Raw genomic sequence first — 25,382 nt, forward strand, 5'->3', positions numbered from 1 at the left:
CCGCTTTCCTCCTCTGCAGGGTCTGTTCAGCTTGTGCTTTTAAGCTGCAGTGTTTCTCTCAGCACGCTTGATGATGGATAGCTACAGGTCTGCCCATTGCGTTAGTGCTCATTAAAGTTTGTCCTGATGCCATTGTCATGGCGATACGAAAGCTAAATAGAGGTCAGTGTCATTTTAACTGTATACCACAACAACAGAGGTACACAAAAATGTGTTTGCTTCTAAGATGTCAAATTCTGTACAAGTTATGTTATGTGGCGATTTGACTTTATTGTCCCAGATAACTTGATTATGCACGTTTTAGAAATATATTATCATAAACAAATACATGTAATGTTACAGTGTGTACACCAATCTGATAGTCATTTTCTGTGTGAAAATGTGTTGCATTTATTCATGTATCGTGTCTGGGATTCCTGAGATCCTAACCTGGTAATGTAACATTTTTCATGGACAACATGTGAGGAATTTTATCAAATTTGTTTATCTGTTCTCGTAAGATTTGGCCTAGTCATAAAGAGTCACCCTGATACGTCAAAGTATTTTTTGAGCTAATAAATAGGACCTTGGGGGCTCTGAGACCCCAACAGAACATAAGAGTTAAAAGCCTCTGTTTAGCCAATCTTTCTTTTTCTGTCTAGGTTGTATTAGTGTTGTCAAAAGTACCGACTTGGTATCACGGTCAGTACTTTTGAAATTTTAAAAATGTGATGCTTTGAGCGCTGTTGAGCAGATTTGTAAACACCTCTGATTGGCCTTTGTGTTCACACGCTCATCAGATATGTCTGTGATTGGCTACAATTATCAACACACGTTTGAAAGCACACGGAAGTGTGTCTGATAGACGCCTGCTTTCAAACGCTCCCGCGTGTGTATCTGTGTAAGCGCTCGGTGAAGAGCGTCATTGATATCTTTTTACAACATGTTTTTGAAGCGTTGATCATTTTAGCCAATCACAGACATATCTGATGAGCGTGTGAACACAATTGCCAATCAGAGTTGTTCACGAATCTGCTCAACAGCGCTCAAAGCGTTTTTTAAATTTCAGTACCGACTTGGTATCGTAGTCGGTACTTATAACAACAGGCTCTATAGTAGTATTTTTTTGTAAAAGAGTGACCTTTAAGGTTACAAACAGTGGACTTCTTAAAATATTGCTTTGGAGGGGCATGTGTGTTGTATTTCCTCCGCAGTCTTTTTTTTTTTGCTCTTTTTGCACAGCCCAAGGTGAGCCAACACAGCACACCTTCTTGTTCTCCTGTGTGATTTTGTTTTTTGACCCCATGCTGTCAGAAGAATTTTGAATAACAGACTCCTGCATGCTACTTGTTTTCAGCAAGGCCTCATGTAATATGGATAGGGGTGGCACATTTATTGAAGTTTGATTTAAAGTGAGGGGCAAAAAAAGATCTTGTCATAAATTATTTTACTCATATCCAGCCCTGGCGATGTATGTTGATTGTTAAATAATGCATCAGCCAGCTCGTAATTAGGACAACAATAGTCTTTTACCACTTGAAGAAAACTCAAGCCGTGTCTTCCGTTTTCCCCCTGGTTTTCAAATGAACTCAGAAGACACCTGAGTGATCTCTCCGCAACACATTTCTCCTCTCTAAATGGCAGGCAGTGTTTTAAATTCATATTTCACTCTAAATGATATAGGTTATCATTCCGCCGCTCATTATCATTTAGACACAAAATAAGCAGCAGTAATGTGCCCTGGAATGCAAGTCACCAGCCTAATGTTACTCCCAATAATATACATGCATATTTGTCTCTGTGATTATTGCCAGCCACAGCGCACGTCGTTTGATTCTAATGCAATGTGACAAAATGTAAGAACACTGTAAAAGAGAGGCAAACACGCGGGAGATAGTGAATTAATTATATATCGCCTCGTTTTTTTCGCCGCTAGATAACACCTTTGGAGGAAGTGCCCAGGTGCATTAATAACCTGACAGGACAAATGGGCAATCTCCCACGTCGAGCCATTACTGCACATTTATCAGTGACCCGCACGCTTTCCACGACTACAGTTAGAGTCCGTAGAAGTGTGTTTAGACAAAGACAAAGGCATTACCTGCATGGAAACCCCTCGTGCTATTAAAGGCTTAGCCCTGGTGATGTGAACTGGATATTAAATATCCTTTATCTTAAATTTCCCTCTCAGCCTCGGGTAAGCCGATATCTCTCCACGCCTCACCCTCATATTGCTCTATTGCTGTAATAAATACATAGATATCAATGGTGGTAAGTTTGTCCCAGTCTGAAAAGATTACGTGCGCCCGGCCTGCTTTAATAATGTACGACGGCTTTATGTTTATGTATAAAGGAGGAGTTGTGTAAGAGAGCTCGCTGGTGAATGACCATTGTTCTGGTGACACAGCGAAGCAGTTAAGTGCACAAACGCAGGGATAGTGCAGGCCATCTGGTGCTCCTGAGGGAGCACGTTCACCTGTATTTGATCCCTCACTCTCGCTCTCTCTCTCACCTTCTGTCTCACAACTTTCTTCAAGGCTTGTGCGGAAGGCTCGTCGGGAGCTCCCTCTGGCTCCGGCTCGGTCCCCAGAGCCCACGGGGTTGATGAAATTAACCTGCGCGTAGAGCTCTTTTCTCCCTCGCCGCCTCCGACTTGTACGGAGACGGATAGAGAGCGACTTTAAAGAGTCGCGCTTCCATTTCCACGGCAAACCAATTTCCATTTTCCCGGCGCTGCCTCTCCACGTGGCATTTTTAGCTCTCAAGAGCTTGTTCGCTAAAACGGGGATTTGAAAATGATATGGAAAATGCGTTTTTCCAATATCCCACAACCCTAAGGCTGTAGATACTCATTTGTATCGAGGATTACTCTCAGTAAAACAGTAAAGTGTCAGGGCCTCTTCCTCCAAACCGTAGGACTTAAATCATCCTTCTCCAAATACTCACACCCTTTAACATCTCCCCTAACCGGCCTGACAGAAAGCAATAAATCTGATGTGCACACTAGCTTTAACCAACTCCTGTAAGATAAGGTTTACAAATGCTACAGCATCCATTACACAAACGCAGGGGTGAGACGCTAGAAATACGAGGAACCGGCTCATAACTCTCTTATTATGAATAGCCCCAAACGAAAGGTCATGGTCATGACAACCATGTGATGGATGTCACCAGTGCCCAATTAAATCTCTCTACAAAAAAAGGCGCCTCCCAGCGCTCCAGTCCCTTATTAAATATGAAACTGCTAAATCAACAGTCAGAGGCATGGGTGCTGTTTTCTCATCTGCTTTTGGACAAGTGCTGGCCCAGCTGTGAATTATTCATGCTGTTGATAAGAGGGTCAATAACATAACAAATCCTCCTTATTAATGTTAGTAGCGAAGCCCAAAGGTCAGTCAGTAACTTTTCCGATGTTCCGACTCCTTTTTTCGTTTCTAGACAAACACAGAAAGCAACGGTGTAAATCTGTGTTTGTTGGCAAGCAAATATTAGCCGAGCAGTGGCAAAAAGCTTTTGATTCATAACTGCCTCATTCGTTTCTGTCCGCTTCCCCTGTGTCTCTCATGTGATGTGTGTCTATCACCGTTTCCGTTTGCTTTGCGGGTATCCGGCCTCCACGCCGTGTACGTTATCCTCTTGAAACAAAGGAGAGAGGAGTAGCATACGAGATGAACGCATGAAGCGAGGTGCGGACAACTGTTGCACACTACCTGAAATGCCAAGGCACGGGGTTACATCGAAAGCTTGTTGGTCTCTCTGCTTGACCACATAAAACTAAGATTAATGTGCACCATAAGATATGTTTCTTTCTTTCATTTGGCTCAACCTACACTGCTTCTTTTTTGCTTCGTATAGGCAGTACGGGAATATAGATGATGATAATAATAATAATGTCATTTTGGACCGGAATCTCTGTCATTACCTGCTGTAAAGTGCTTCTAATTGATATCTCTGGAGAGATAATGATTGCAATGCCCTCCAGGAAGATATTATTACAATATTAACCTTTGTATATACTTTTATGCAGAGAACTCTGGAACATTAAGTGATCTGTAAATCTTACTTGTGCACTAATGCCGCTGTGGAAGAATGGCGTTTTGGAGGCGTGCCCTTTCGCTGATTAACTATGTCCAGGGTTTCGGTCACTGTGGAGAAATGGATGACGGGGTGAAGCCGTTTTCCAGACTGAGAAAAGGTTTCTGACTGAAGGACTACCAAGATTTTGTTTGTCCTCCTGCCAGATGGGCTTAGAGAGGTGGACAGCCCGTGGACAGGGGCGGTCAGTCCAGAAGTATATGGGAAAAAGAGGCTATTTTTGGACAACACCGTCGCCCCGCAGATAATTGGGACCCGCCGCGGTTGCCCGTTCCTGCTCTTTGGCAGTGGATCGGCCTGACATTGTGTCAGCAGTGGCTGGCAGCATTCTGACAACACAGGACAAACACTAGGGGAATGTTGCGGAATGGCACACTGTGAAGAGGGAAGGACCGCAGTTGCAGCTGAGAGGAGAGCAGCTACAGCAGACTGTTTATGTATTTACTGATATTGCACTGTAAAAAACATACACCCAGATTTAATGATTAAGAGGCAGAAACACACTCGCCGGAGAGATTCTTTTGCACTGCCACAGAGAACAACTACATATTTTCAGTTGACATACTGCAAATGAAAACAAATTAATTCAGGGAATGCTGAGAGTGCCTAACGAGAGAAAGAGAGAGAGAAACTGGATGGTGGTGGCAGCATAGACAATGATTTAAACCCGTGACATAAAAAACGCATCCAAAATTGTATCTGTAGGTTGGGAGACCCAGAATGCAGGAAGTGATTGTGAACATATACTAGGTGACCTTTGCTCATGGCTGTCTGGTGGGGGAAAAAATAAAAAAGTCCTGCAGTACTGCCTCTGGCCTCTAGAAAGCGCACTACTGACCCTCCATGCTACCCATACTCACAATATGCTTCCACAGCACATAAATCAAGCTCATGTATATATATAACATGTATATATACAAGCTTAAGTGATATATAAACATATACACTACCGCTCAGTAAGATTTTTTATTTTTCTTTATTTTAAGAAATTAATACTTTTGTTCAACAAGTGCACATTAAATTGATCAAAAGTGATCGTAAAGACATTTATAATGTTACTATATATATATATATATATATATATATACACATACATATATAGTAACATTATAAATGTTTCTATGTGTGTGTGTGTGTGTGTGTGTGTAAAACTTTACATAAAAGAAAAGCTGTTTGTTTTTGTTTTTTTACCCCCACCCTGTCATGATCTTTTTTAGATTCCATTGTCCAAGGCTAGTTGATGACCTAGAAAGATTCCTCTCTGCCGCTTAAATTAGTTGTTTCATACCTTTGTCACAAAGTCTGCGGTTTTGAAAGATGATGTACATAACTGTTGCAGTGTTGGGAGATAATTCACTGATAGTTTGACAAGTTGCTACCGCATTGATGTGTTGTGGTGTATTTTCTTTACGTAACATTGCATTCCTCTTTTTATTCTCACTCTGCTATTGTTCTCCACAGCTCCTGAGCTGACATTAACCCACTAAAGCAGGCCTTTGTTCTGGGTAACTGGAGAGCATTGCTAAGTGTACGCGGAGGTTGGTGTGACTGAACCACTTGTGCGGTGTGGCCGTGCCTTGCACTTTACGCTCGGCGTGATCCACAACAATAGCACATAATAGTAAAAGAGACCAGAACAGATAGGGCACTGATGGTGGGGAGAGATAGCAGGTGGCGTATTGGATATTTACAGTGATTTCTCTTTTTTTTGAAGTTTGTTTACATTATATTTTTATGCTAGATTTGTTTCTGTATTAAAGAAAAGACTATAAGATTTACTTATTTATTAAATTAATGACTTGGGAGTATTTCCAGTGAATTGATTTGTCTCAGCTTTTCTCAATTTGTCGGAATGGGAATTCATTCTTATTTGCAGCAACTTAAAGTCAGTGTGTTAAAAGTCCATGTGAACCATCGCATGGTATATCACTGCTGTTGGATGTTTTTCAGTTTTACTGTATGCATGCAGCGTTGGGTGCATGCAAGCCACACACAGCTTAATGCAGCAATTGTGGTCGTATCCCAGCACCTCACCATAATCTGACCATTAAACAGTAAGTGGGGGAGCAAGGAGGAGAAGACCGAAGAGGTACGCATGTCCGGTGGAAGTCATTGATGGTCTGCAAGGTTCTAATTATGTGCTAATAGCCACTGAGGAGGTCATTTGGAGCCATTAGCAAGCGCCTGTAGGTAGTTAACGGCCCACAGCATAACCCAGGCTCCTTAATGCTCCCACGGAGGCCGTTAGTTCACTGTCACCAAACGGCAGACGCCTCATTACCATGATTAGAAACCAATTGATAGGTAATAGTAAAATATGATGGCTCCCTTTCACAGAAATATAGACCTTAAAGAGGAGGCGACACTGTGTTTGAACTGGGGCGAGTGTGATGAGTACATGCAAAGGGGTTTTGTTCATTATTTTCAGTGCGAGTTAAAAAAAAAAAAAAGTAGTAATTTTGGAGTGGTTTAAGTTGAGTCTCGTGTCAACGTTCAATCTTTTGCTTTTCCGAGTCTCAAGACTAAGCTTAAGAGAAGCCAAAGTTATAATGAAGCAACTAAGACATTGATTAGCCAGCTATTTTTTCCCCAATGCTAATGTTGTTGTTTGTTGTTGTGTTGTAGCTTCTCTTGTGAAGCAAACTTTCACACAGTGGCTTCTTTTACTAAGAGATATACGAGTGACAGATTCTCAAAACGGCCTGGATATTTTAAGCATGTAATCATTATTAAATCTCTTATGCTCAACATTGTTAGTAATCAATTTGAGTCAGATGTTTTCATTTAGATTTTTTTTTTTTCCCCAGCCAGACATTTATTCAGATGATTTAAATTAGCATTGGTCCAGTTATCAGTCATAGACATTATACACTTCTCTCAGTTCATCAACGGCGGGTGGGATTTTGGAGAAGCGTTCAGATGCATTATCTAAACTGTGGCCTGAAGAATATGGAGAACGTACAAACGTATAGTCTCATCAGATGCTGAAAACCTAGAAGTCGGCTCTAAATATTTGCCTCTGTAATATTTGACTAAATCATCGTCAGACTTGTAGATCCGCCACACATGTATTCCAGCCCCCCGATGAAGAGGAAGGGAAACAGTAATGGAGTTGGGAGAGCTTCGCAGAGGGCTCACATAAGGGACCAATGTATCAGATCCTGATGAGAGGATATGGAGTAAATACGCCATAGCGTGTGTTTGTTATGCTAGTGCGCCTAGTTAGCCGATGTCATACTTTAAAGAGTAATTGATGTGATTCTTAAGTGCAATTTTAAAAGTTTAGAGTCACAGAAGGTTCAGAAAATCAGATTGTTTGAAATTGTGCTCACTCGCTTCTCATTAAATCAGTCACTGTGATACTTTGAGAACATTTCTTCATCAAAGACCTGGAACAGATTATGCTCAGAGAAACTCAATTTAAAAAGTAATGTAGCCCCCCTCCCCTTCTTCCATATGAGAAAACCATTCTGGTGTGTTTGTATGTAGATATAAACTAGGCACAGCATTAAACCATCAGACTGCTCCTGGATAAAATGCTTATGCAGTCATTTATTTGCTCTGTCTTAAAGTGACACTCGCCCCACATATCTCTCTCTCTCTCTCTCTCTCTCTCTCTCTCTCTTTGTGGCTGATTAGGAGTACATCACTTCCTTGGTCATTGCTCCCTAGAATTAATTTGATAAACTTGTGAATTATCTGGACATCTGCTAAAAGATGCTAAATAGCTGCTTTCAGAGTCCAAGTAGATGGAGAGAACTATCATCCTCATATTTTTTTTCTCTTTTTCTGAACACTGGCATGTCTGTTTTAGAGGCCACACTGTCTTGGAAAGATACCAGACGCAGAGCTGATAGGCTCATACTTAAATTCCTGTCATAAAGAATTTTGGAGAAACTATCATACCCAGCCATGACTGTTTTATCTTTCCTTATAACTGCTCAAACCTTGAGTCACTTTTTTTTTTTTCTCCTGTGGCTGACACTTTGTTAAAGGTTATGAGCATGTATTGAAAATAAAATGTGCAGTGTTTGCATGCACTTTGATGTCTTGAAATATTTACACTGGACGTGTGTGGTCTTGGTCTAATAGTATAAACAAACTCTGTGGGTTACTTTCTGAGTAGTGTATTACCCACAACAGTTTTTTCAGTGTCGCAAAATAACTAGTACAGCTTCAGTGACGCAGTAATGCAAAATAAGCATCCCAGAAATAACTAGTTTATTGAGGCAAAGGTCATGGTTAATATATGTATATATATATATATATATTATATATATCTCCTACTCAATACCAAATATATTATAAATATATATAACTATGACTTTTGCCTCAATAAACTCTTAATTACTGCTTATTAATAGTAAGTTATTTGTAGGTATCGAGTAGGATTAAGGGATGTGGAATATGGTTATGCAGAATAATACATTAATATGTGCTTTATAAGTACTGATAAACAGTCAATATCCTAGTAAGATGCATGCTAATAAGCATCTAGTTAATAGTGAGACCTGGACCCTAAACTAAAGTGTTACCATATATCACTATAAGTGAATTGGCTGACTGTGTGTATATGGGTAGTGTCCTGGAGTGTGATTTAAAGCTATTTAAAACAATATTCTTAATTATTTCTTAATATATGCAGTTTTCATTACCTCATATTAATTGAGAACCTACATGGATTTTTTGGTACTTTAAAATTCATTTGTCACCCCGAAGGACCATGTAAAATGAACCAGTAAGGGCACAAAAAAGAAGAGATTCAAATGGTGAAAAAGATTTAGTCGAGATACAGTTAGAGCAAAATATATACTTTCCCTTAAGCATCCACATATTTTAATTAAATAAAAAAGCTCATGTTTTGTGTCATATTTTAATGATTAATAGAGTTTGTGTGTGTGTGTGTATACACATTATATATATATATATATATACACACACACACACACACACAATGCTTAAAATAAATATATAGGCCTATGTAGATATATATGTAGTAAAACTAGCATATTTACCAGTAAATTTTTGCCTATTGTTAAAAACAATGTAGAAACATTAAACCACGGTTCACTACATTTGATTAACTAAAAGCATCATCTTTGAATCTTTCAGGAAAAAAAATAAATATTAAAAATGAAAAGATGCCTTGAGTCCTTCCTCCTCCCCTAGTGCACCTGTTGCTCGCGGGCAGTGTGGAGTCACGTGACTTGAGCCGTCAGGATCTTTCGACCTTTTGATTCCTGTTACAAGTTGATATTTGCGGAGACAAAATGATCAATCTCGAATGCTGCCCTTCCAAACACACCAGACAACGTGACAATTTTACCTCATTCTCTTCCTTTTCCACCAAAATCCATAAAATGGATAGCAGCCAAACCGAACGCATACACGTTTGTTTGTTAGCGTAAAAGCCACAGAGAAGTAAACAGACAAGAAACACAGCCGAACGATTCACGTTAACAACAATACAGCTGCCCTACTTTATCCACAACAAATGTCGTCAACTTAATTTAACCCCAAGCACTTAAAAATAAACGATAAATAGAGAAGACGATAAACACACTTGTGTGTGCAGCAGATCTCTGCCCTATATTGTTAGGAAAGTGCATGTTGAAGTCCATATGGCAACTTCCTTTTGACCTGCTTTCCCGTCCTCGTCGTGTATTGTCAGGCCTGTCACCGATAAAGAATCACTTGACTTGCTATAACAAGTTCAAAAGAAACAGAGAATCCATGAAGAATTGAGTAAAGGAACACCCCTACTGCTTTCGCTATCATTCCCATAGAGATAGCGATATTATTGATGGGATGGTTATGCTAATTTCTTTAGAGGCACAACTTTTATTTTGGAATTTGTTCAAAAAGGAATTTCATACACATCAGACTGGAAAATGCGGGCTGAATTCCTGAGCGTTTAAGGGGCAGCATGGGAATCTGATTTTCATAGTGAATAATGAATGTGCTATCTTTTAAAACGTGTGTTTTGTCTGGAAAGAAAATAAAGAGAAGGCGAGCCTTTGCCTTGGGATTTAATAACGATTAATGCTCCTTTGAACACACTTAATATCACAAACACACAACTGTGTAGTTTAGCAAAAAGAGAAAGAGGAAAACCTTCCACTTTACAACTTGTCACATGATAAAACGGTTCTCTGGATCACGTTATGGAGCGTTAAGGCTTTTGTCCTGACTGTGTAAATATGCCGTATCATCAGATGTCACCAGGTCCTAATACAGAAGTCATTCATAATCAGTCTTGATTTGATTTTTCTAATTAGGAAGGTCCTGGTGTAAAAAAAAAAAAAAAAAAAAAAAAAAAAAAAAAAAACTGCGTGATGATAACAATCATAAATACATAAAAAAAAAAAAAAAAAAATTGCTGAGAGAATAAGCCTAATTGTAGGCCTAATGCATGCTAAGTTTATTTTATTATTATTTTTTATTTTTTAATGTGCACGACATATGTGCTCCTTGGGAAACGCACCTGTAAAGTTAAGTAGCCTACAGGAGTTTTTTTTTTTTTTTGAGCACCTGCCTTTCCCCCTCTTCCTTCTTTTGAGTTACCTGATTTATATCAAAATCAATTTAATCAATCAATCCATCTGTATTCTGACATCCTTGTCCTTTTCTCCAAAGTCACGCGCAGTCGCATTCCCATCGGATATTCTGTTATTATTAGCCTATTATTATTATTACTATTACCAAAGCGCTCCCATAATTACAACATAATCATTATATAATCCCACAACAAAGAGTTTATTGAAACAGTAGCTTTTGTCAACTGCCGGGACACTGAATGTACAATTGCCTTATTCTGCGTCTCAGTCCTCGCGTAAAAGCAACATCGGCCTGAGCGCTGAAGTTCAGCCCCAAAAAAGTTTCATGTCCTCACCGAAGTACCTTTTCAGAGGACCTTCTCCCACGTCTCTGAGCGCGTGTCTCGACCGCTGTCTGGACCCCTTTTCCTCTTTCTGTGATGAAGAGGGAGGTTGTTGGTTAGGCTACGCGCCCCGCTGAGTGGCAATTTCATCTCATATTTACAAACTGATAAGCTTTCTCGTGCATTTGTTTTAAATATGCGCTCCTGTGTGACGCGTTAGCATATAAGAGTGGGAAAAAAAGCGCTTCCCGTCTTGGCCGGTCTCTGTTTGTGTGCATGTATGTATGTGTGTGTGCGTGTGTGATTGTGTGCAACATAACCGGCTTATTTACATTAAATACGCCACAAGGTTACAGTGCAGATGAGCGTCATTTTATCACTCATTACTTCTCTCTTATACTGACTGATGCTCGCGCTCTCCGCTCATCTCACTGGACTTTTTCTCGAGGATACAAGACTTCAGATACTTTCTCCAAAAGGTAAGCACATTTATTTTTCAATTGTAGCTATTTGTAGTGTTTTTCCACGGTGTTATTTAAACGGCGACAGGCATCAAAGCCAATTACGCCTCGTCTGAATAACGGGGCTGACAATGTGAGTGAGGATAGACAGATTTTAATAATTGTTCACGGGGAAGTCAAGGTCAATAAGATGATCCGATGGAGTGAAATTCGTTTTTGAGTCTCTCCGCGTGGGGAAAATAGACGACTCGAGATGATATTCCGTGCACCGGGGCTGTTTTATCAAGGGTTCAAGCTTTTAGTCCCATCAAATGCCGCAAGACTCTCTCCGCTCTCTGTGAATGGACGACAATGGAGTGCCTTTTCAACGGTACAATGCTTTTCGCCGTCCAGATAGGGGGAGTCCGAACAGACAGATGAGGGGAAATGTCTTGTGATGCTGGCCGATCACTATCAATGAATGCGTTTATATCGAGAATAAACTCAAAGGCGCTTTTTCATCACTCGGGATGCGCGAGGAACAGTTGGGAAACGGATTCGCGAGAAGACGATCATAACAGGTCCGAAGCACGCGCGCGCGCGTGTGTTTGTGTGTGTAGACTATATACTTTAACCCCCTCAGCAGTATAAGAAAATGATCAGCTCAATTATGTGGACATGCTTCATTATTTAATGAAGACATTCTTTCGCAACGCGTCTTGACGTCCGGATGAATTTAAAGGTAAGAAGTGGCTAGATCAGTAGTGGGCTCCCGGATGGTTTTCGCTCGGTTCGCTTTCTAAAAGTCAGTTTTCTGCTAATGACGTGTGTATTGTTATATTTCTCTATCTGATTGCAATAGATGCTATGTTAATTGTCTAAAACGTTGTGGCGTGGGATAATAAAACGGCTTCATATCGAAAGCGTTACTGGAAGCCATTGCACGCGCTTAGATGAACTTACTCTAAAGAAGAAAAAAACACGTCGTTGAATTTTAAATTTGGCTCTTGTAAGAATAACTTTATTAATTAAGTGTAAAGACACACTGTGCATTATTACTCTAAGGTGGATAGAAGCTTTCCAGGGATGCGCACAACATTCGCTCATGCTGGCCAAGCAGAGATATGGAGCTGTAAGAAAGTTTCCTCAAATCTCTGCTCAAACTTTCTCACTTCAGCCCCAAGGGCTTTGCGTTTAGGATTTCAGCTGAAGTGAACACAGATCGGTTGGAGAATTAGGATCAAAGTTACCCGGTGCATGCCATGTGTCAAAACTTGTGAGATGGAAGAGCCGGTGAGACCTGCCATTTTGTGCTGTGATCGACCTCTTATGAACAGAAGCCTTATGATGGCATTCAACAACTGAGGGCTAAATGTCATATCAGACTTAAAAACCTTTTTATCTGCGGAAAAAACACGCACATCTCCCCTGGAAATGGAGATTTGAACGACTGTTGCGAGGATTGTCGCTTGGGGAAATGATGTATTACGGAGGAAAAAAGAACAAGAAAGTTGCAAGAATTGGAGATTAGGATAGGAATGCGCGCGGGAGTGCGGGAATAATTGAAGAAAAGATAAAATGTATGTTGGCATGATTATGAGCTGCGTTTTGACGTACAAAAAATAATTCAGCTCATTGTTTTAGGCATATTTTGTTACTTCACAAATTATAACATTGCCAGGGTCAGAATTATAATATGACACATTGCATCATGCACATCATGCATCTTTTGCGCGCACTTCAGGTGCTTAATTCTTTATGAAAGGTCTTTATAAATCTAGCAAAATTGATTTGCTGTCTCATGCCTTCAGATCCAGGTGCAGATTTCTTATGTCACTTTAAATGAGACCCAAAACTTTTACTTATGGAAAAGAATATTAAGCACACACACACACACACACACACACACACACACACACACACACACACACAGCTACTTTTAGTTTGAATGCATCTTTCATAATGTTGAAATGAGATAACTGTTTTTTCCTCAGGTTCATTGTTCATGGAAAGGGACAAATAGCAGGCGGCACAGATGTACCGTCATTGTTTAACGGATATTATGTCTGTAATAGTGTCTGGGCGTAGACATTTTTGTCAGCTCTTTTCATTTTTCTGATTTGAAATTACATTGTGATGTAGTCAAGTCACACGTTCTTTTCAGAATCCCACACAATTCATTTGAAAGGCCAGCATTAACATGACCACAAATATAGCCTTGTAAGCTCCTTTATGAATTAAAATAAATAAATCAATAAACAGTATGCTGGATTAATGTGGACAGTGAGAAAGAGAGAGAAAATAGTCATGCATAGTGTGTGTTTGCAATTGATAGGCCATCTGAATTAAGGTTATTGTTTTAAGTGAAATGCTTGATTTATTTAACAGTAGGCTTTAATTGTTTTTCATTATAAGCTAATATAAAAATTGTTCCTAGACTTTGATGCTAAATAATGCATGTTGTTGTTTATTTATTTATTTTTAAAAATATTTTACTAATTAGCAAAATAATAAAAATATCTGCAGCACGGGATAGCCACAGTCGTAGAGGTGTTGATGTTGTTGCAATTTTTTGCTTATTGCTGTTTTTTTTTCTTTTTAATTAATTAATTAATTATTATTTTTTTTGGTCTTCACAAATGCATTATCAGCTAAAAATGTATATCATGCTCACATGGAATTTATCATCTATGAGACAATTTTTTTAAATTATTATTTTGGGAGGAAAAATATCAAACTCGTTTAAATGCAGTGAGAGAGAGGGTGTTATGAAGACTCTTGTGAATACACTCTGCCAGTGCAACTGATAGCAGTTCGATGGGGCTAAACAGACCAAGCCAATCCTGTCAAAATGTCTCCTCCCTGGTGTGTACGCTCTCATTTACATATGCGTCTTGCACTCATTCGGCAGGGAAAGTGTGTGTTGTGTGGCAGAACTTGGCAGCGCTCGAGAGCGTTAGTGTGTCCCTAGGTCTGCGTGCTTGCCGCCGCCGTCACCAGTAACCCCGGTGTGTGGAGGTGCACCTCCCCAGCCCTCACCACAGCCGAGGGCAGGGCAGTGCCAACGGGCAGGAGAGACGAGACCTTGCTCTCTTTCTCTCTCTCTCTGTGTCTCTCTCTCTGTCTCCAGGCCTGTCAGTCTCCAGCTTAGCCGGCTGGATCTGTGCTTGAGCCTTGGAGACTTGATCAAACAGCCATTCCACACTTAAATGCCTCCCCGCTCCTTTTAATTGGAGGAAATTGTCTTCCAGATGCCCGGGCCCTAGCCAGGCAACTCAGGGGGGACGGAATGGCAGGCAAGGCCGTGGCGTTTAGGTATTAATTGATATGTGCTGTGGAGACACCGACCTCACGCCTCCACCCCGTCGTTGCCCTCTTCCTCTCCAGCTCCGAAGTCTCAGGCCTCTCTCCCCTCATGGCGGAAGAATCCCTAAACGGCAGGAATGTCATGTTTATTTGTTGGGGGCGTTTATGTGATGCTGTTGGCTTAGCAAAGTAATGTTAGTGACCTTGATTAGGAAGGTTATGTTAACTTCTGAGAAAGGAATATATCTTTGCTGATGATGTTTTTCAAATGTTTTACAAGTACACTCTTAAAAAATAAAGGTTCTTTATTGGCATTGATGGTTCCATAAAAGAACATTTAACATTAATAGAACCTTTCCATTGTCCAAAAGGTCTTTATAGCGGAAAAAAGGTTCTAAAATAGTGGTTCTTTTAAGTACTGCTCACTGATGGTTCTTCTATGGAATTGTTGTGAGAGCTCCTTTTTGGAACCTTTATTTTTTAAGAGTGACATTTCTTTCCCATATTGTTGTAGATGATATTACTTCCAAACATTCAAATTCTCAGGATAAAGTTATGGGTGTGGTCCTGTGCCGATCGCTATAGAATCCGCCATCCTCTGAAAGTACATTTAGAAAAAGAGTGCCTCACATTACTCCTATGCCTGTCCTCTCCAATTGATTAAGCGCATAATTCCCTGTCATTCAATATCCGCCTGTGTACAGGCGAAGACACAGTTCAGCATGTCACTTTACGTAATATAAATGGGAATGTTCGGTTACTGACAGATGTCAACTTTTGTATTTAACAAATAATTATAGTGGAATAAGGACATTTCGTTATGCACATGTCACTTATAAATGAGTGATGATTTCTAAGGCTTTTCGTAGTCGTTCGAAACAGACAGAGAGAGATAGAGAGGGAGAGGGGGTAGAGGAGTGGAAGTTTTTGAGCGGGCTAATCACAGACGTCAGTCAGTGTGTGATCTAAGAATAAAGAGTGCCCTGACAGATGAGGTGGTGACGGATGATCTTGTCTCCACTGCCTCATGCCAGGGTGCCACCAGAAGGAGCGTCTGTCTGTCTACGGAGCAAGAGAGAGAGAGAGAGAGAGAGGGTCCTTGCTCTACTCCACCCTGAGGCACTTTCCATGAGGAAAATATATAGATAGACTAATGGCACTGCAATGAATATCGAGCATTGGAAGGGAAGCATACGTTAAAGTTAGCCCATGCACAGATGACAGAGCTGAACAGATGTGTGCAGATGTTTTGTATCCCACTAAGTTTTTTTTCCCCCCTTTCTCATAATTCTCTCCTGTGGGAGAGGGAATGGGTGGACAAAATTCAGACCTCCAACACCACACACGTACTCACACTCTCTCACACATCTCAGAGAGAGAGAAAGTGTGTGTATAGACAGGCTGTGGGACATGTGGTCATTATAGAGAGTGTTGAATCGGGCAGGTTTACACAGCCTTGGGAGACATGGTCAGCCTTCAGCTACGGCCTTACTCCTTTTCCAGTAATGGGACACCTATTTAGCCGACCACACCCAAACTTTATTTTTATTTTTTTGATAATTGATGAAAAATGAAGTTAACTTTTTTTATTAAAAACAAACAAACAGCTAATTTCTATGTGCTATACGGCACCGTCTAACATGACGGCTTGCTTTTGAGTTGGTTAGAAGCACAAAATTACAGCCATGTCATCTCAGTAGACAGGGGCTTTGCACAAACAAGCAACTTCCTGTCAATCACTGGCCTTAAGCACATGCTATTATGTTGTTTTGCATTCTAATCCGAGCTCTTAAAATAGTGGTAAATATTTGCAGTGCTGCACAGGCACCAAAAATAGTGGCAGATAATTCTGATGGCTGGGTGGTCCGCCCGTTAGAGTGGAGGGCATCTCTGTTACAAGATGTCTCCAGATAATTGGGGGAGTTTAACAACGCCTACCCTTGAACTGTTTCCAGGTCGTGACCCCAACTGGTGCACCATCCACCCTGAGTGTGAGGGACGGCAGCCCCCTGGAGGGCAGCCTGGTTAAAATGGACGCCACTGAGAAGTAAAGAGGGACCCTGCACCTTTAATTATGATCAAGAGGTTTTCTCCAAAGGACGGAGGCGTAGCAGTTATGTTGCCTCGTAAATCTGCCTCAGATGCAGTATATTGTGTTGAACTATTACGGTACACTATTATACTGCATATTCAACTGGCTCTTCAGGACCTGATTTGCATAATTGGATCTTTAATGAAACTTGCCTTGTGGAACAAAAAAGGAGAAAAAAAAATGAGGAGAGAGATGAAAAAATACATTATAGTATTATAGGCAAACCCCAGTGAGTATTTGTGGTGGGAAGTTGTCTAAAAAAATACAAAAATGAGAGAGAAAAAAGGAGCCTGTTTAAAGGAGCGCATGAGCAGTGAAGTGACCTATGTTATGTACATCCTGTCACTTACCAGTACGCACACGCACGCTCACATACATCACTGGTGGGGCTACAAATAGGATGAGAAGTACCTCTGAAAGCTGTACATACTCAGCCAGGTCTCGGGGGCTATTACTACAATAGCTGGATTTCTTTAGCCTGAGGGATTTTAGCTTCTCTGTCGGCACTCATTCCCTCCACTTGTTACTCAGGGAAGATGGGTCCTTTGTAGGGGAGCCCAAGCCGCTCGCATGTTGAAATTCCTCTGCTGCAAATATTTTGACAATTTCCAGTCAGATCTGCGCAGACTGAATTTCTCTTTCGCCCCCTCCACTAGGGGTGCCGTATCAAAAGTGCAACATGTTTTTTTCTTTTTAATCTCTGTAGGTTTGTGCGCATAATCACCGCAGCGGTTTTACACAAATATATTTATGTGTTTCCAAACACTTTATAATCCATAACATCTGTTTCTGGCTGATTTGTGACTTAGAATTGTTTTTATTGGTTAATTAAAATGCATGTGTCTTTTCTTCCTGTTCTTCAGCAGTTGAAGGTTAAAATGCTGATAGTGACCCTTTCTAACAGACGTGACAGTCATGGTTAATGAAATGTTATTTGTCCTATCTTTGAAGGACCTATAATTTAAAAAGTGAAGGAAAGGAAAACCAAGAGCAAAGGAATACGAAAAAGAGAGCTGGGAAAAAAAAAAAAAAAAAAAAGGAAAGAGGCAAGCTATTTAGCTGCACTGTAGCAGGAGTGGTTTGTATCCAGGGGGGAAGAGTGTTGTTAATCAGGGAGAGAGGTTAAAAACGGATATTAGCTAAACGATGATGATTTATCATTGGAGGAGGGGGCCGAAAAACACAGAGGTGACTCCACTCCAGAGGCCTGGGAGTGGATCATATGGCTGTGTGGTTCACAGGTGGCTATTAGCGCAATGTTGGAGAGGGGCGGCAAAAGGAGACAGAAAAAGAGGGAGGGAGGGTGCGGAGAAAAAAAAAAAGTAGTGCCACAGCTAGCGTCGAGCTGCCATTTACCCTGTATGTGCAAACGACTCTTTCACTTACTCTCTTTTTCCCTCTCCCTCTCTCCCTCTTTTTTTTTTTTTTTTTATATCTCTCTCCACGCTCTGCACTTGGGAACTTTCAGCTGACAGTGTGTCCCGGTCCTTGGTATCTCACAGGTAGGCTCATGTTATTTTTACTCCCCCCTAATTTCCCCTGAATACGACCCTTTTATGTTTTACACACACCACACTCACACACATGCAAACGCACAACATTGTATGCACACATGCTCACGCACACACTCTTACAGAGTCACACTAACACACGGTCAGAGTGCTTGTGCTGTTGATTCTCCCGGTAATGATGTCATTGCGATAGTGGAGGAGAGCAAATGTCTCCTGATTCCTCCATTTAACGGCTGGCTGAATTGGCTGATAATGATAGCATTGGCGTCTCCAGCCTTACAGACAGATCAGACCCTGTGAATTAGCAGCTCCTAACCAGCGAGAGAGAGAGAGAGAGAGAGAGACAGAGATGGCATACGGAGGGGAAAGAGGGAAGCACTGGCACTGGGAGAGAGAGAGAGAGAGAGAAAGATAGAGATGTTGAAAGAGAGAGAGGGTGATGTATTTAACATATCTGTGCTGTGCTCTTGAACAGGCTGTGAGAGATCTGTGTGTGGCAGTGCTGATAACTGCCGCTTGATATCAGTCAGGGACATGACCGCCTGTTTGCAAAGCTCTTTAATGCCTCTGCACGTCTGTCCTGCTACTTTGAACTGAATCATGGGCCATCACATCAGGGCCATATCGCTCAATATCTGACCTTAATATTAGAATTTGTTTCAGTAGAATAGAATTAATATACTTTAAACACTTCAGTGTTATTATTATTATTTAAATTGCTGATTTTTTTTTTTTTTAATTTAAATGAAAGATTGTAAATGAAATCCAAGACAGAGCATTATTATAATGAGTTATTTTCTCAGTGCTTTATTTGACATTTTACAGTTTTATATTTCTAAATATGAATGCATCTTTCACTCAGAAGGTTCTTTGCAAATATTGAGCGACTTTAAACACCATGCAACCTAGAAGTTTTAAAACTCTATTTTCCCCTCCTCCAAAAGCTCTAATAGGGTTTTACTGTTTTTCTGGTGATCTTAAAGTAAATAAATAGGTCCGAATGCTAATGAGCGTTCCAAGCTTTGAACACATGCCCCTCTGTGACTGTCCACCCCACACCCCTCTATCCACACCAGCAATGCCACATCTTCAGACCCGCAGTGTCATATGAGTACACATACCTGCCTACGTTTTTTTTTTTCTTCAGAATAAATATTAAGTATGTACATAGTTGTATATCTGCTCACTTCTGTCACTCAGGGCCAAGGCTAAGGGGAGGCCAAATTTTAATGGGTCAATTTTTTTTTTAATTAAAGGAGAATATCACACATTGAATACAAATTGGGTTTATTATTATTATTAAATGTATCTAGTGAATTTGAACATTATAAGATCATAAAAGCATTAATTTGTGTATTGCTGCAGTGTTTGTGGTGGAGGGTGGACTAACTTTTGTATGGATATAATCGCATTGTTTAAATCCTAGACTTATATACACATACAATCAGCCACCTGGTTGTTTTGTTTGTAGAGGGCTGTCAGTCCTGTGAGGCGCACTTTAAGTAACTCTTGCTGAAGGTTAGAGTTAAACAGTATTTACTTTGGGGAATTTGCCTTTATTTATCTGCCTTAATACAGAGGTGAATTTTAAAGGGGCTCTCGGAGAGAATTCCCCCGATGCTCAGCTTACTTTACACACCTTTTAAGTCTTAAGATGTGTTTCTCCCCTCCTGCTGACGCTTACCCATAACACATCTCCCACAATCTCCGCCAATTTTCACAATTCAGCTTCTTTTCCCTCTCCCCCTTTCTTGTCTGTTATTGTTTTTGTTCTCTCGCCTGCTCCCTTTTTTTTTCAGTCTTGATCACGAAGTGTTGTTGTCTGTCTCTTAAGTTGCCCGTTTCATCTCTTTTGTTATGGCGTCTGTGCCAATCGTTGTAATTGGGAGAAAGCTAAGTTAAGTGAGTGAAGGAGAGAGTGTGGGGTAACTTGCCTTGTTACTCTTCCCCATGTTTTTGTAAATAAGGCTGTCAGTATAGATCAGCCTGTGGTAATGTGGACGATCCAATCCACTCCAAACCCACACGACTGGAGGCTGGAAAAAAATGGAAGGCATGTTCAGAAAGGACAGCTTAGAGTTCAGTTACATTTCTGGAAGTTTTTATGCATGACTTCTTTGTGTCAGATCAACCGCCAACATCCTTTTTAACTTTCCGAGGTCAAGAGAACTGTTCGCCATTTAACCTGTTTGCGTTATTGTAGGAAAATGCACTTTTATTTCAAGTTAAAAACTTTACTGGAAGTGAAGCAGCACATGTTGTGTTTCTAGACTTTATGACACCTCATTTTGTTTGCTGCTTGCATTTGAAAGCATGTGTCGATTAAATTTCCATGTGCTTTTTTAAATATAAACACGATATTTATAGTTTTGACTTTTTATATGTAATTTGTGGGTTGGATTTTGCTAAGATGCTTAAGGATTAATTAATTTCACGACGCTAATCAGAACGTTATGGATATCGGCTGTTTCAGAGCGAGAGCGACTTTCATAACAAGTTGAGGCAGCGATGACGTGATTTGCGCAGAGGAAGGGGCCTGTGGTCTGGTGTTGATCATTAACACTTTTCCTGTATGTGTGGCCCCCTCAACAGGCGGCTAAAAGATCATCTCTGTTTAAATTTGCATGATGATGGTACTGTGACCAGTCATCGTTAGATCAACTAACTAGAGAGGCTTAAGGTTGGGCAGAGAAGATTCATGATCCCCCCCTCCCCCGATCTCTCTCCGTCTTGGGAGGTCCCCTTTAAAGTGCAAACCTCAGCCCCCCTCACATCCCGCGTCTCCAGGAATGATGATCCGACGCGATCCTGTTTCGGCGCGAGCCAAACGGGGAAGCTATGGGAGATTTTCCCCTCGGTTTATATATTTTTCTTCCTCTCTCTCCCCTCAGTCTCTCTTAGCCCTCACTCAGCCCCGCTGATTGCCGTAGCCTCGGGGCTCTCCGGCGCACACTACATCCCTGTGATTATATTAATGGCCTCCCGCGCTGGGTTTGGAGGCTGAGGACGGCCGGGGTAATGCGAAGTATCGCCGAGGAACGGTTAAGGAGATGGACCTCTGACCGCAGGGGGTCTCGGGATCAAGGCCCAGGTGGGCCACGGCGTAGCTCCACGCTCCCTCTGGGCAGGCCACTTAACTCGCAACGCCTCAGTGAGCGCCCTAACCACAGCCGTAGCAGAGCGCGCACGAGAGAAAGAGAGAAAGAGAAATGTGATGTGGGGTTTCTGTGTCTGCTGTGAAAAAGGGAAGTTATGAGTGAGACAGAACAAATCACACCCAGAGGCTTTTGGCTAAAACTCACAAAGCTGGCTAATAATTCTCCTCTGAGAAGTATTGATCTTTATTTGTTATTATGTGACTTCTAGGCACTCTCGCACGTTTATTTGTCTTCATTAGACTTGAACAGCACCTGCAGCATTGTTACTCCAAAATGGAGTGTGTGTATTTGCGTTATTGCATACGAAAATGTTTGTTTGCTCCCGTGCTATGTGTCTGTGTGTCAGCGCCTTTATTTGGGAGGACTTTGTTATTTCTTTCTCTAATTTGGGATTTATTGTGAAATTGCCATGCGTGTACATGTGTGAAATACCGTCTGCCGCTCTGTACTGAGTATATCTCCTACTTATGTGGAGCAGGATTCATTCATGTTGCATTTGTGAGGTGGGAGCCGCGGGGGTCCGTCTCCCCTCGACTGGACGTTTGATCAAGGCACACGAGGGGTCTGCCCTGTCCCATGCTCTTATGTTTCATCCCCTCGCCTTGGCTGCAGGATCCCTGCTTTCCCCACTTTTGTTGTCGTGAGTAATCTCGGAAGTGATCTTAATTATGGAGGCTGGGTCGGGTTCTTTCTCTACCGTCCAAATGCGCTTTTAATCAAACAGTGTAGTCAGTTGGTTATGAGCAAGGGGGAGGTACTCCACACCTTCAAGCCTAGGAAGAGAGAGAAATAGCTGGAGAGAAGAGAGCATCGTGGGACTGTGTGGAGGAATAGAGCAGGTGTTTGAGAGGAGCTGAGAAGCTAAAGGAAAAAGATTGCACCTGTATTCTTGCTTTTGGAGAGGCAGTGTTGCGAATAATAGATACATGGGTTTAACAACAAAACAAAAACAAAAAAATCTATATGTGAAAGTGCAGTGGGTAAAGATTAGTTTATCGCAGCCACTGAATGACTGATATGTTGGCAGATATTTGGAATTTTGAGATAATATAAGCTGATACTTGTGCCTTCTTGGCTAGCGTTACTTCTCGATGGTGTCAGTTGAAATATATATTAAAAAATATTATATGTAAAGGCATTAATAATACTTTTTAGCAAGAATGCATTCGACTGATCAAAAGTGGCCGTTAGGACAAGTAAGTTGTTATTATTTCAAATAAATGATGTTCTTTTGAACTTTCTATTTATTAAAGAATCATGAAAAGGGTATTACAGTTTCCACAGAAATATTATGAAGCACAACTGTTTTAAAATTGATAATAAGAAATGTTGGTAACACTTTAGTTTAGGGTCCAATTCTCACTATTAACTAGTTGCTTATTAGCATGCATATTACTAAGATATCGGCTGTTTATTAGTACTTATAAAGTATATATTAATGCCTTATTCTGCATTACCATATTCTACATCCTTTAATCCTACCCAATACCTAAACTTAACAACTACCTTACTAACTATTAATAAACAGTAATTAGGAGTTTATTGAGGCAAAAATCGTAGTTAATAGTTAATCGTGAGAACTGGACTCTAATCTAAAGTGTGACCGAAATGTTTCTTGAGCACCAAATCAACCTATTAAAATGATATCTGAAAGATCATGTGACACTAAGGACTGGAGTAATGTTTAAATAAAATGTAAATGTATTTTTTAAATTATTTTAATTATAATAATTTCTATTACATTGTAATACACAATATTCACAATATTACTGTATTTACTGTTTTCTTTATTAAATAAATGCAACCTTGGTGATCATAAGAGACTTCTTAAAATCATACCAATTTGAAACTTTTGAACAGTAATGTATTTATATAATATTAATTTCTATTCTTATTTATATATTTATATAATATATTTATTAATATAATATATATTTGCTGTTTTTCAAATATTTTTTTATTTTTTTATTTATATTTACATAAAAAAATGTGTATAATCTACACATATATCTACATTTTGTGGCTTACTCTGTTCTCAAAACGAGAGAACTGCTGGCCTAAGGAAAATTTGATAAAAAAATTGGGAAGAAAGCAGAGGGAGAAGCAGGGGGAGTGGTATGAATCGAGAAAGATGGATTCCATTACACATAAACATGCTTTAAGCACTGATAGGATGATCCATTGGGATTAGTGAGGAAATCCTGATGGACATTGAAAAGGTGACCAGTCGGAGAAAAGCGTTTCTACACGCTCTACTGCAGACGCCACACGCATTCATACAGAAATGCAAACAAACTGGGGTTATCCTAAAGGTCAAAGGGCAACCCTCTTAGCACAAACTCAAGGCTTAACGTCGACCAGCTTTATAAATCAAGGATGAATAAGTGTGATTGCTTCAGTGGGGCATGTCTGGATTTCAGGTATGCTTTATTAAACATTTGTATATGTTTTTTATAGATACATTTTTTTTTTTGTCTGATTCACATTGAGTTCCACATTTGTGTCCATGTACAGTGTTGCTTTAAATTTATATTTTATTTATTTATTTACTTATTTTTTCAAGCAAATTGTCTCATAAAGATGCCAATTAACTGGAAGGAAGCAAAGTAAAATCTTAAGAAAACAACTAAGAATTCGCTTATTCTGTTTAGATCTTACAGACGAGTCCTTGAAGCTGTGAGTTGACAGTCACAGAACAAATGAGATTGTGTTCTAGTGCAAGTGTGTGTTTTCGACCAGTAACAAAAGCAAGTAAGTTCACACAGGGGCAGATTTGGATAAGAATCAGTATAGTGATTTGCAGCAGGGGATCTAGATCTTCTCATTAAGTATGCATGGTGGCATTCCCACATCTTGTCTCTATATTATTAAAAGTAGTTTGCCCATAGGCTGCCTCTGTGCTGAAGGAAGTTGGACAGATGGCCATGTTTTTTTAATAGATCACAACCATATCTAAAGCACGGCAGAGGATGAGAGAAACGGATAGCACTACCTCTCTTTCACTGGCTGCTGGATTCATTCAGGGGGGCAAATGCTCCTCTAGCTATAGCCTTCATGAGTGTAGCGTTTCATTAAATAGACTCTAAAACTAATACAACATTCAGTGACTTCTCGCTGTGGATGACAAGTTAATTTGCTGTTTATGCCTGTGTATGTCACATTATATAGCAGTTACGAAGGTCTTCCGAATAGTGTGTGCGCTGTGAACTGTTTTTAATCTTACAAACCCTCCTTAGCCGTTTTGTGCCTGACTGAAAGTTACTCATAACAGGATGTTTAATGTATCTCAGAGAGAAAGAGAGGGGGAGAGAGCAAGAGAGAGGGAGATTATGTCTATGTGGTTGCACTATTTCTTGATGTATACGCCGTGTCAGGCAGCCATTGTCTCCTGGGTAAAGAATGATAGTTCAAATACCTACCATCTCTCCCTTGGTGCTCCAAATGCTCGCCTTTGAAGTTTTTATAATCCATCTGTCATCTTGGAGCGGGGAGGGCACATGTTCTGTACCACTCAATTATAGAATTTTCTTTTTTGCCAGCCACATTGAGACAGAAAACGAATATGGACGGCACAGAGAGAAAGAGCGAGATAAAAACTAAATTTTGCATTCTTCAATTTGTCACCAGTTAAAGGGACAGTTCTTCCCAAAATGAAAATTCTTTCATCATTTACTCACCCTCATGTCTTTCCAAATCTGTATGACTTTCTTTTGTGGAACACAAAAGAAAATATTTTGAAGAATGTCTTGGTATATATACTGCAGTTCAAAAGTTTTACTTAGTAAGTTTTTTTTATATTATTATTTGAAAGAAAGAAATATTTATATTCAGAAAGGATATACAGAATTGATCAAAAGTGACAGTAAACTAATTTATAATGTTACAAAAGATTTCTATTTGAAATAAATGCTGTTCTCTTGA

At 40.2% G+C, this 25,382-nt stretch overlaps 1 protein-coding gene across 6 annotated transcripts in view; it reads left to right on the plus strand.

Annotated features, from left to right (window-relative positions):
- Positions 1-10,429: 10,429 nt before the first annotated feature.
- Positions 10,430-25,382, plus strand: part of znf536 (zinc finger protein 536) — a 191,804-nt gene continuing 176,851 nt past the window's right edge. For 2 of the 6 annotated variants that reach the window (XR_007930876.1, XM_051900005.1), the window contains exons 1-2: positions 10,432-11,433; positions 18,261-18,294. The gene's annotated coding sequence lies outside the window, so the exon portion shown is untranslated. Of the gene's footprint in view, positions 11,434-11,572; positions 12,137-18,260; positions 18,295-25,382 lie in introns of those variants that run through there. The other 4 variants (XM_051900001.1, XM_051900006.1, XM_051900002.1 and 1 more) reach the window with 4 other exon arrangements.

Source organism: Ctenopharyngodon idella, chromosome 7, assembly GCF_019924925.1.
Source record: "Ctenopharyngodon idella isolate HZGC_01 chromosome 7, HZGC01, whole genome shotgun sequence".
NCBI lineage: Eukaryota > Metazoa > Chordata > Actinopteri > Cypriniformes > Xenocyprididae > Ctenopharyngodon > Ctenopharyngodon idella.